General features: G+C 45.5%; 1 pseudogene; it reads left to right on the plus strand.

Annotated features, from left to right (window-relative positions):
* Window positions 1-10900, plus strand: part of LOC101657374 — a 140070-nt pseudogene that overhangs the window by 61379 nt on the left and 67791 nt on the right.

Genomic DNA, 10900 nt, shown 5'->3' on the forward strand with positions numbered 1-10900 from the left:
TGTCTCATAGTGGGGCCAGCCATATGGTGCTTTCTGTGGATTGGCTGCTTTGAGCGGGACTATCGTCCTCAAGGCTCCATGAGCCAGGATGTGCTCCCCTCTCTCTTCCTCCCTCTTCATTTGCTCCCATGTGCTCTGACCAGACATGTCCCATCTCCCAGAGCTGCAGATTCAGTGCTGTCCTCTGAAATAAATTCTTCTGGGGGGAGGGGCAGGTGTCCGTGTAGTTGGGATTGGGGCCAGCCCCACAGACCGAAGTTTCCTATTCTTGTAAAGAGTTATTATAGTCTTAGAACCCCAAAGAAGCAGTTCTACCCTGTCCTACAGGGTAGCTGGTAGTTGAAATCAACTAAACTGCAGTGAGTTTGATTGTTGTTGTTGTTGTTGTTGTTTAGGCAAGAGGGTTTTGAATTTACAGAATAATATAAATAAAATTCTGATAATTTAAAAGTGTTTGCAGCAAAACATCAAGAGAGAACGTCCAGAAATTCAAGCTAGATTCAGAAGAGGATGTGGAATAAAGGCTATCATTACTGATGTCACATTGATCTTGTCTGACAGCAGAGAATAACAGAATGATGTTTACTTGTGTTTCATGACTATGCAAAGGTATTTGGCTGTGAGAATCATAACACATTATGGGTAATATTCAGAATAATAGGGATTCCTGAACATTCATTGTTCTCTTGGAGAACATAGACCTAGCCCTGGAGGCAGTCGTTTGAACAGAACAGAGGAATACTGAGTAATTTAAATTTAGAAAAAGTTGTCAGGGTTGTATCTTTTCATCACATGTATTCAATCTGTGAGCTGAGTGAGTCATCTGAGAAGTTGCACTCGATAAAGAAGAACATGCATCAAGACTAGAGAAAGACGCATTAACCACCTGTGAAAGGCAGATGGCACAGGCTTGTTTGCTGCAAGCAAGGAGGACTGGAAGCATTTACTGATGAAGATCAAAGACTAGAGCTCTCCGTATGGATTACACCTCAACGTAAAGAAAACAAGAATCATTATAAGTGGACCAAGTAACAACATCATAATAGAGATAAGACGGGTGGTGGAGGATTTCATTATACTAGATCCACAGTCAACACTCATGCAAGCAGCAGCCAAGAAATTAAAAGACCAATTGCACTGGGCAAATGTGTGGCAATAGATTTCTTTTAGATATTGCAAGGCAAGGTATCACTTTGAGAACTAAAATGTCCTTGAACCAAGCGACTTGTGAAAGCTGGTTAATGAATAAGGAAGACTGAAGAGTAATTCGTGCCTTTGAATTATGGTCTTGACCAAGAAGAATGACTATACCATGGCCATGAACTGCCCGAAGAACAATTAAATTTGTCTGAGAAGTACAACCAGCTCACATGGAAAAAGCACACCAGCCTGTGTGATCACGAGGTGTCAATGGGATCAAGTTTCAGGCATCAAAGACCCAAAACAAAACAAAAATCATATCAATGTGAATGAGGGAGAGGGCAGAGTGGAGACCCAAAGCCCATCTGTAGTCAGTTGGACATCCCTTTTCAGAAGGGTCGCAAGGAAGAGATGAGCCACTCAGGATGCAGAATAGCACCAATGAAACATCCAACTTTCCTCTAGTTCTTTAATGCTTCCTCCTCCCCACCCCTATCATGACCCCAATTCTACCTTACAAATCCGGCAAGACCAGAGCAAGTACATGGGTACAGATAAGAGCTGGAAACACAGGAATACAGGACAGATAAACCCCTCAGTACCAATAATGAGAGTAGTGATACTAGGAGGGTAAGGGAAGGGGGAACCGATCACAATGATTGACATATAACCCCCTCCCAGGGGGACGGACAATGGAAAAGTGAGTGAAGGGAAACAGCAGTCAGTGTAAGACATGAAAAAAATTATAATTTATAAATTATCAAAGGTTCATGAAGGAGAAAGGGTGGAGGGAAGGAAAAAATGAGGGGCCTACGTAGAAAGAAAACTGTGAAAATGATGATGGCAACCTATGTACAAATGTGCTTGACACAGTGGATATACATATGGATTGTGATAAGAGCTGTAAGATTCCCCAATAAAATTATATATATAAAAGTACAGCCAGAGTGCTCCTAAGCTACAAGGATGGTGAAACTCACACACTTTGGACCTTATTACCAGAAGAAGGCAGCAGGATGCTTGGTAAAGTGGAGGGTCAGCAAAAAGGGGAAGAGCCTCAGCAAGATCCATGGCCACAGCCTCAAGCCCAGCAGGGGTGGGGGGGGAGCCCGGAGATTCAAGTCATTTAACTGATTTGCTGTCCTAATGATGGTTTTAAGCATTAAAAAGGATATACAGAAAGGTAGTTTATTATCTCATCAGTTAATATTTCAACAACACAATAAAGGAGGTTCACAAAACTCAATTATAAGAAAATTTTAAATGTTAATTTCAAAAAGTAAATGACACTTGATAAAAACCCATAAAATTGCTCTATAATATATTTCCATATTGTTTCTTGACTGGCATGACCCTTGCTTTTACCCAGGATGATCAGCTGTGTGATTTGTCCTTCAGCGTCTTTCCCTGTAAGAGTAGGATCCCATTCCTTTAAAAGCTGGCCGACTAGACAACAGTTATTGTGTTTGATAGATTAGAAACAGGCTCCTTCTCCCCTGTGAACATAGTATGGTCATCTTTAAAAGCCCCTTTCTACTTCTGACAACATTTTTAGCTCTTTGCACCCTTTCAGGCATCTCATCATTCACTCATGGTACCCAGTGAGAGTTTGGGGTGTAACACAAAGCTGAAACGAATGACAGCACATCACCCTGGGGTTTGCCCCTTTCCCTCCTTATGTTCTATGTTGTTTTCTGAAGTAACAAACACGAAGGAATAAAGTATTGCATCAAAATATGACACATTGTGCGAAGTAATAAGTAAGTACTATAAGCATAGTCCCGTCTAATTGTTTATATTTGTGGGCAGAATCAATAATACTAGGAGAGCTTCGAATATGCTGTTGTGCAGATGAACGTAAAAAAAAGAGTAAGGAACGCAAATCTGTGATTTCCACATTGCGAGAATCCCTTAGAAAGAATGCTGGTTACAAGTGCCTTGTCAGCCACCGGTTCTCCAGACTCAACCAAAAAGTCGAATCCCACCACTGACGACCGAACTGCGCAGTTTCCCTTTGTTGTATGCAGGGTCACTAGGCGTGGGCACGGACTGGATAGCCCCTAGCAACGATATATGGAGTGATTTTAGGTCAAATGAAAGCGAGATAAGCATAAAAAATATTTTAGTGAGTTAAAGAGTAAGCTGATCCCAATTATGGTTTGTGAATTCCACAAATCCAGTGTTTTTAAAAATAGTTAAAATAAATGTCCTTTAAATAACTAGGTGGGTGGACATGGTGTCAAAATTCTGGAACTACTGTATAAAAAGGTTCCAGAACCTCTCTTTCCACCCCATGGGAAGGACAGCCCGAAGCCTGGTACATTCCCTCTTTGCTGAATGGGGATGTCCATCAGCCCCCAGGAGACCAGGCATGTTCAAAACTAGTCCCTGAGACTAGACTGCTGCCATGTTCTGGGAAGTTTAAAAGTTTGGTCGGGCGGCGGGGGGGTCCCCCAGTCCAGCCCTTTACTACGCTGTGAGCCCCGGTGTCGACTCCCAAAGTGAATCAGCAGGCTTTGGGCTGCGTGGCCCAAAAGGCCTGCCAAGTGCCCTTTCCTCTGCGGGCCACGCCAGCCGCAGACAGAGGGATGCGCGGAGCCTCAGGCCTGCACCGGGCGGCAAGCTGCAGCCCCAGGGCTAGGTGCTCGCTGGCGCCTCCGCCAGGGTGCAACCTGCCAGAGCAGCTGGTTAGAGGAACCCCAGGGCGTCCGGTGTAGCTGGCTGGCAGGAAGTGAGGAGCAGTCGAGGGGGAAGGGGCTCATTCAGTTCTCCTCCATCTGGAGGATCCCCAGAAAGTGAGCTCGAAGCACTTCCAGGAAAACGCAGGACCCCCTGCCCATTCGGGGTTCCTGACAGCACCCTTCTCCCCCCTCCCCAGCGCCACAGGAAGGCACAGCAGGTCACATGGCTCCAATGAAAGGAGACTGTCGACATTTGTGTCCTCTCCCCCGGGAGCCTTAGCCGATGAGTAGGCCAAAAGGAGACGCTTGGAAATGGCAATGGATTGAGTAAGGGACGGATCCATGGATGCCTCGTCTGAAGGCCTGTCACCCCAGAGAAGCTGGACTCCTAGCTGCACGCCAACACCTCCACCCCGTTTCTCCCTGGGAGGTGATTTTCCATTCAAGGGGCATCGGGTCCTGAACTGGACTCTGAAAGCGGAGGCAAAGCAAGCTGGCCCCGAGTTCCCGATTCTGTTCGGCCACCATTGCGACGCTCCTGTGGACGTCGGTCCACCCACACCAGGCCTGTCCGAGCCTCTTCTCCCACAGAAAACAGCCTCAAACTGACAGCGCGCACATTTGCACCACTACTTAATTATTAGGAATTGTAAACATAGTACAAGACCTTATCAAAGGAACAGAGAGCCCTGGTGGCATAGTGAGCTAACGCATTGGGCTGCAAACCGCAAGGTCAACAGATCAAATCCACCAGCTGCTCCATAGGAGAAAGATGAGACTTTCTACCCCCGGAAAAGTTACCATCTCAGAAATCCACAGGAGGCAGTTCCTATAGGGCCACGGTGAGTTAGAATTGATTCGATAGCAGTGAGAGTTTTTATAAAAGAAACAAAAGTCGTAGGTGAACTATCTTCTAGTTAAGCCCAGCAGCTGACTTTTTTCAAGGTCTCCTTTAAGATTTAAGCAGAAAAAAACAAAAAAATTTAAGCAGAGACTTAATTTCATTACTAAGAACCACTAATACCAGATAAGGTACACCATTAAACAAATGAGTGTACTTGGGGAATGCCACTGTAATCCGCCATGTGAAGGCCCAGAAACGACTATGTACTTAAAAGTTTTGTTTGGGACCTGGCTTCAGCACACATGGCAAGAATCGTGGTAGTGTCGTGGGGTTATGAGTTGGGCTGGTAACCTACAAGGTCAGCAGTTCAAACCTACCAGCCACTTTGGGGGAGTAAGATGAGGCTTTCCACGCAATCGTCAGTCTTACTAGCCTACCAGGTACCTCTACCCTGCCTTATAAGGTGGTCATGAGCCAGAATTGACTTGATGCAATGAGTTTGGGTTTGTTTTTTAAACACCTGGCTTCCCCGTGTGTTGTAATTGACTTGACAAGTAGCAACAGCAGATATCTTTAAAGTGAAAAAAATAATAATACTCCGGTGTGATTCACTTGCAATATGCACTCATTCATCCTTCGCCTAAGTCTACAGAAAGTGAAAGCGATACCTAGCTGTCACATTTTTTAAATCCTTAGCGTCTACGTGTGGAAAATAACTTCCCCTTTTCTATTATTTTCAATCCTCCAAGGACTGAAGGAAAAACACCTGACAGATGTTTGGGCGGTTCATTCTAAGAAGCTAGTGTTTTCTTGCTCAGAGTAAGTAATTCCTGGTATGCTATCTAAACAGCTGGGAAACTACATTCGATTTTACAGTATGTGAAGGTCTTTAGTTCAACCCCAACCACAGTCTGCACTTTTCTCCACACTGGGCCCAACGCCCTAACCCGAAGTATATAAAATATCGTCTTTGAAATTGTGTGACTTTTAACCACAGGGCTGCTCACTCACTCTCATTCTGCTCCCCCACAAGTATTTCAGGACAGCTTGACAGGACCCTGTGTGCACAGCCCGTCCAAGTCAAAACAAAATTACCCGTGGGACATCGCATCGTTCAGACTTACCCCTGAGAGCCTGTCCGGTCAGGAAAATGGGACGGCGGCAGGTGGCTGTGTGTGCTGCCATCTCTTGGACTCCCAAGGAAATACACCGCGGGAAAGGAGCAGTGTTCCTGCAGGGCCCGTGCTTCTACAAGGGCAGCCAGGGATTGCAGCCCCTTCCGAGACTGTTGCGTAAGCTATGCACTTCCTCCCCAGGAAAGACATACACACAAACTGTTTTATTTTGTTCTACACACATCTAGAATGCTCTGGAATGCATACCCTAGGGTCCAGACCCCGTCAAGCATCCGTGTCGCTGGTCCTATGACAAAAATTCTGGGAGAGAGTGGGCACTTTGAAAGAATAATTCTAATACAAATTTATCCAGAAGATAACGTTTGGCTTCAAATGATTTTTTTTTTTAGTTCAAAATTGATTAGGCATTGAAAGAAACGGGCAGGGGTGGGGAGTAGGGGGACTCCCTCTGAACTTGGCCTTGCAGCAAAGATTGCCCTATTTTTTTTCATTGTTCATCTACATTCTAACCGCTGAAGAAGTCCTTCCCGGGCCTCTGGGAGGTGCAAGGGTTCCCAACAGAAACAGTATGATTGCGACACGTCCATTGTCGCTCCCTTACATCCTCCCAGGGGCAGGGGCTGTCCTTTGCTCAGTGTATGGAAATGTCTTCGGTGTTTCTAGAGATTTTAGCAGCCAGCGCCGGAGATCCAAACCCGAAGCCACCCGCCTCCCGCACGGAGCCCCTCCGCCCCCGCCCCTCCCACAGCCGAGACCTTGGAGCGCCTAATGGGGTGATTGGCAGACGCCTAAAGAGCTATCGACCGGCCCAGACGGTTCAACACGCTGGTCCTTTTTACCTGTCACTGTGGCCAAGGTATTAGATCCGTACACTGCAGCATTCTGAACAGCCCTCCTTAACCTCCCTCCGCCCCACACACAGTGCAGGTGCCCATGCGCCAAGGGGTGCGTTATTTGCTACCAAAGCTGGCGTTATGCCAACCCCATGAAGGAGAAGTTCCCCCTTCTTGCTTTTCGTTCTCATTGACTTGGGTTCGTTTGTTTGTTTGTGTTTGTTTTTGTTTGTTTTATCTTGGCTGTTGCTCCCATAACACTTGCATAGCATGTTCCTTAATCAAAATGCAACACTTTATCCTAAATGCTGTCATTTCCGAGAGGAGCCTTATTACCAGTTAACGGAAATCTGACTGAACACTGCCTGGAGGGGCAGCCAGCCCCAAGGGTGTTGCTGCTACCAGGGTCTGAGTCATTTCTGGAGTTATTGCTGTTTATTCATGCAATAAAATATAGCTCTTATACTTCTCTGCTGCGTAAAATAACAAATGCATAGGACTGATATTACCAGTGTGGTGCTAGCACTTCCTTTCCATTAATAGCAACTACCATTTATAGAAGAATCAAACAGAATCAATGGTGGCCTTTGCAAGTCTCTCTTCAATCAGCCATCAAGAAGCAGTGATTTGACAGTAGTCACAGGTTTGGGGTTTGATTTTTTTTGGGGGGGGGAGATATATATATATGTGTGTGTGTGTATAAAACCAACCATTTTCAATGTCTACCCTTTTTATATGTACATTTCAGCAATATTGTCATGTTTGGGCAATCACTGCCACTATCTATTTCCAAATTGTTTCCTCATCTTTAACAGAAACGCTCGTTTCAACAAGCTGATGAAGCACTGGACGCGCTCACTCATCTATGCCAGGAAACTTGGAAGACAGCCACCTGGCCAACTGACTGGAAGAGATCCATGTGTGTACCCATTCCAGAGGAAGGTGGCCCAACAGAATGCTCAAATGATAGAACAATATCACTGATATGCCTGCAAGTAAAATTCTGCTGAAGATCATCTGCCAACAGTTGTAGCAGTACATTACAGGGAGCTGCCAGAAGTGCAGGCTAGACTCACGAGAGGACCTGGAGCAAGGGCCATCTATCATTGCTGATAACAGAGGGATCTTGGCAGAAAGCAGAGAACACCAGAAAGATGTTTATGTGTGTTCTATTGATGGTGCAAAGGCATTTGAGTGTACTGATCATAAAAAACTACAGACCAACTTGAGAAGAATGGGGCTTCCCGAATACCTTTTTTTTAAAAGCATTTTATTGGGGGCTCGTACAACTCTTATCACAATCCATACATACATACATTGTGTCAAGCACATTTGTACATTTGTTGCCATCATCATTTTCAAATCATTTGCTCTCTACTTGAGCCCTTGGTATCAGCTCCTCAGCTCCCCACTCTCCCTGCTCCCCCCTCCCTCCCTACTTCCCCTTCCATGAACCATTGATAATTTATAAATTATTATTATTTTGTCATATCTTACACTGTCCAACACCTCCCTTCACCCACTTTTCTGTTGTCCATCCCCCAGGGAGGAGGTTATATCCCTGTAATTGGTTCCCCCTTTCCACCCCACCCTCCCTCCACAATCCCTGTATCACCACTTTCAGCACTGGTCCTGAAGGGATTATCTGTCCTGGATTCCCTGTGTTTCCAGTTCCTATCTATAGCAGTGTACATCCTCTGGTCTAGCCAGATTTGTAAGGTAGAATTGGGATCATGATAGTGGGGGGAAGGAAAGAAGCATTTAGGAACTAGAGGAAAGTTGTATGTTTCATTGTTGCTACACTGCACCCTGACTGGCTTGTCTCCTCCCCACAACCCTTCTGTAAGGGGATGTTCAGTTGCCTACAGATGGGCTTTGGGTCCCCACTCTGCACTCCCCTTCATTCACAATGAGTTGATGATTTTTTGTTCTTTGATGCCTGATACCTGATCTCTCTGACACCTCGTATCACACAGGCTGGTGTGCTTCTTCCATGCGGGCTTTGTTGCTTCTGAACTAGATAGCCGCTTGTTTACCTTCAAGCCTTTAAGACCGCAGATGCTACATCTTTTGATAGCCGGCCACCATCAGCTTTCTTCACCACATTTGCTCATGCACCACACTTGCTTATGCACACACTAGTCTTCAGTGATGGTATCGGGGAGGTGAGCACACAATGATATGATTTTTTGTTGCCTGGTAACTGTGCTCCTGCACACTTGTCCATGGATCAAGTGAGAAGGGAGCAAGGGCATCCTGCATGATTTAAAATCAGGAAAGGACTGTATTGGGGGTAGCCTCTCACCACACTTAATCTGTCTGCCGAGCAAATCATTAGATAAGATGCCATATATGAGGAAGAAGGTGGCATCAGGATTGGAGGAAGGATTACTAACAACCGGCGATGTGCAGATGACACAACCTTGCATCCTGAAAGTGAGGAGGGCTTGGAGCAATTACTGGTGCAGATCAAGGATGACAGCCTTTAGAATGGCTCACAACTCAGTGGAAAGGGAGACAAAAATCCTCACAACCGGACCATAGGTCGCATCATGATCAATGGAGAAAATATTGAAGTTGCCAAGGATTTTGTCTTGCTTGGATCTATATTCAATGCTTACTGAAGCAGCAGTCAAGAGATCAAAAGACAAGTTGCATTAAGTCTTTTGCATTAAGTTCTCAACCTTCCTGATGCCACGACTCTTTAATACAGTTCCTAATGTTGTGGTGACCCCCAACCATAAAATTATTTTCATTGCTACTTCATACCTGTAATTTTGCTGTTCTGAATCGTAATGTAAATATTTGATATGCAGGATGTATTTTCATTGTTACAAATTGAACATCATTAAAGCATAGTGATTAATCACAAAAACAGTATGTAATTATATATTGTGAAATGTTTATTTCTGATTACAAATAAATGAAATTTTGTGTTTTCTGATGGTCTTAGGCGACCCCTGTGAAAGGGTTGTTCAACCCCCAAAAGGGGTCGAGACCCACGGGTTGAGAACCGCTGCATTCAGTCAATCTGCTGCACAAGACCTCCTCAGAGTCCTGGAAAGCAAAGATGTGACTTTGAGGACTGGGATGCTCCTGACCCAACCCATGGTATTTTCCTTTGCACCACATGCCAGTGCAAGTTGGACATGGAACATTGAAGACCAAAGAAGAACCAACACACGAATTGCGGTGCTGGCGAAGAACATTAAAGTAGCATAGACTGATACAAGGAGAAGCCCATCTGTCTTAGAAGAAGTAAAGTCAGAGTGCTCCTCAGTGGCAAGGATGGTAAGACTTCCCTTACATACTTCGGGCATGTCGTCAGGAGAAACAGTCCCTGGAGAAGGACATCATGTGGAGTAAGGTGGGAGGGCAGCGAGGGAAAGCAAGGCCCTCAAGGAGATGGATTGACTCCAGGGCTGCAGCAATGGGCACAGCATGGGAACAACTGTGAGCATGGCACAGGAATGGGCAGCCGTATTTCGTTCTGTCGTGCCTATGGTCGCTATGGGTGCGAACTGACTTGACGGTACCTACCAACAGCAACAGAAAGGCACTGTCGCTTAGCATTCACTCCATCTCCCCTCCATCCACTCTTGGTCATCACTGATGAACTTGGCCTTCTACGGATTGGCCTATTCTAGATAGCTTATGTGAGATCCTACTTACATATTGCATTCAGCACGGTTTCAAGATTCATCCATGCCATAGCATACGTCACAATTTAAGTATTTTTGTCCCTAAATAATATGACACTGTATAGCTGTATGGTACTTTTTTTAATCAAAGGGTTGTTTTAAATGCACTTACTCATAGGCATAGAGTGATACTCTTTCTGCAATGGGACAAGGTGCACACATTTAAATGAACTAGGTCAGTGACCATCGGACATGACATCAATCTGACTCTTCCTGCTGCTTTTTGATTCCCCGAGTGGTTTACATTTTGACTTTTGTCTTTGCATCTTTAAAAGCCTTGAGAACAAGGCCTCCAAACTCACTTTGTCCAGGACAAACCCATCAAGCTGGTCCCCAATGTCCCTATCACAGGAAGTGGTACCACCACCAGCCTTCTCCACAAACGACATGCCCCGGAGTCAACCCTCCACCCACCCCCTCCTACCCCCATCTAGCCATCATGGAGCCGGGTCGTCGACCCAGAATCTCTGGAAGCTGCCCACTTCTGCACATCCGTCGTTGTCTGTGTCCATTCTTATATCTCACAGGGGCCCTGCAGGGCTCTCATACCCCCTCCCCCTCCCCC

This window comes from Echinops telfairi, unplaced genomic scaffold, assembly GCF_000313985.2.
Source record: "Echinops telfairi isolate 266 unplaced genomic scaffold, ASM31398v2 ScPeMD7_7424;HRSCAF=8462, whole genome shotgun sequence".
Taxonomy (NCBI): Eukaryota; Metazoa; Chordata; class Mammalia; order Afrosoricida; family Tenrecidae; genus Echinops; species Echinops telfairi.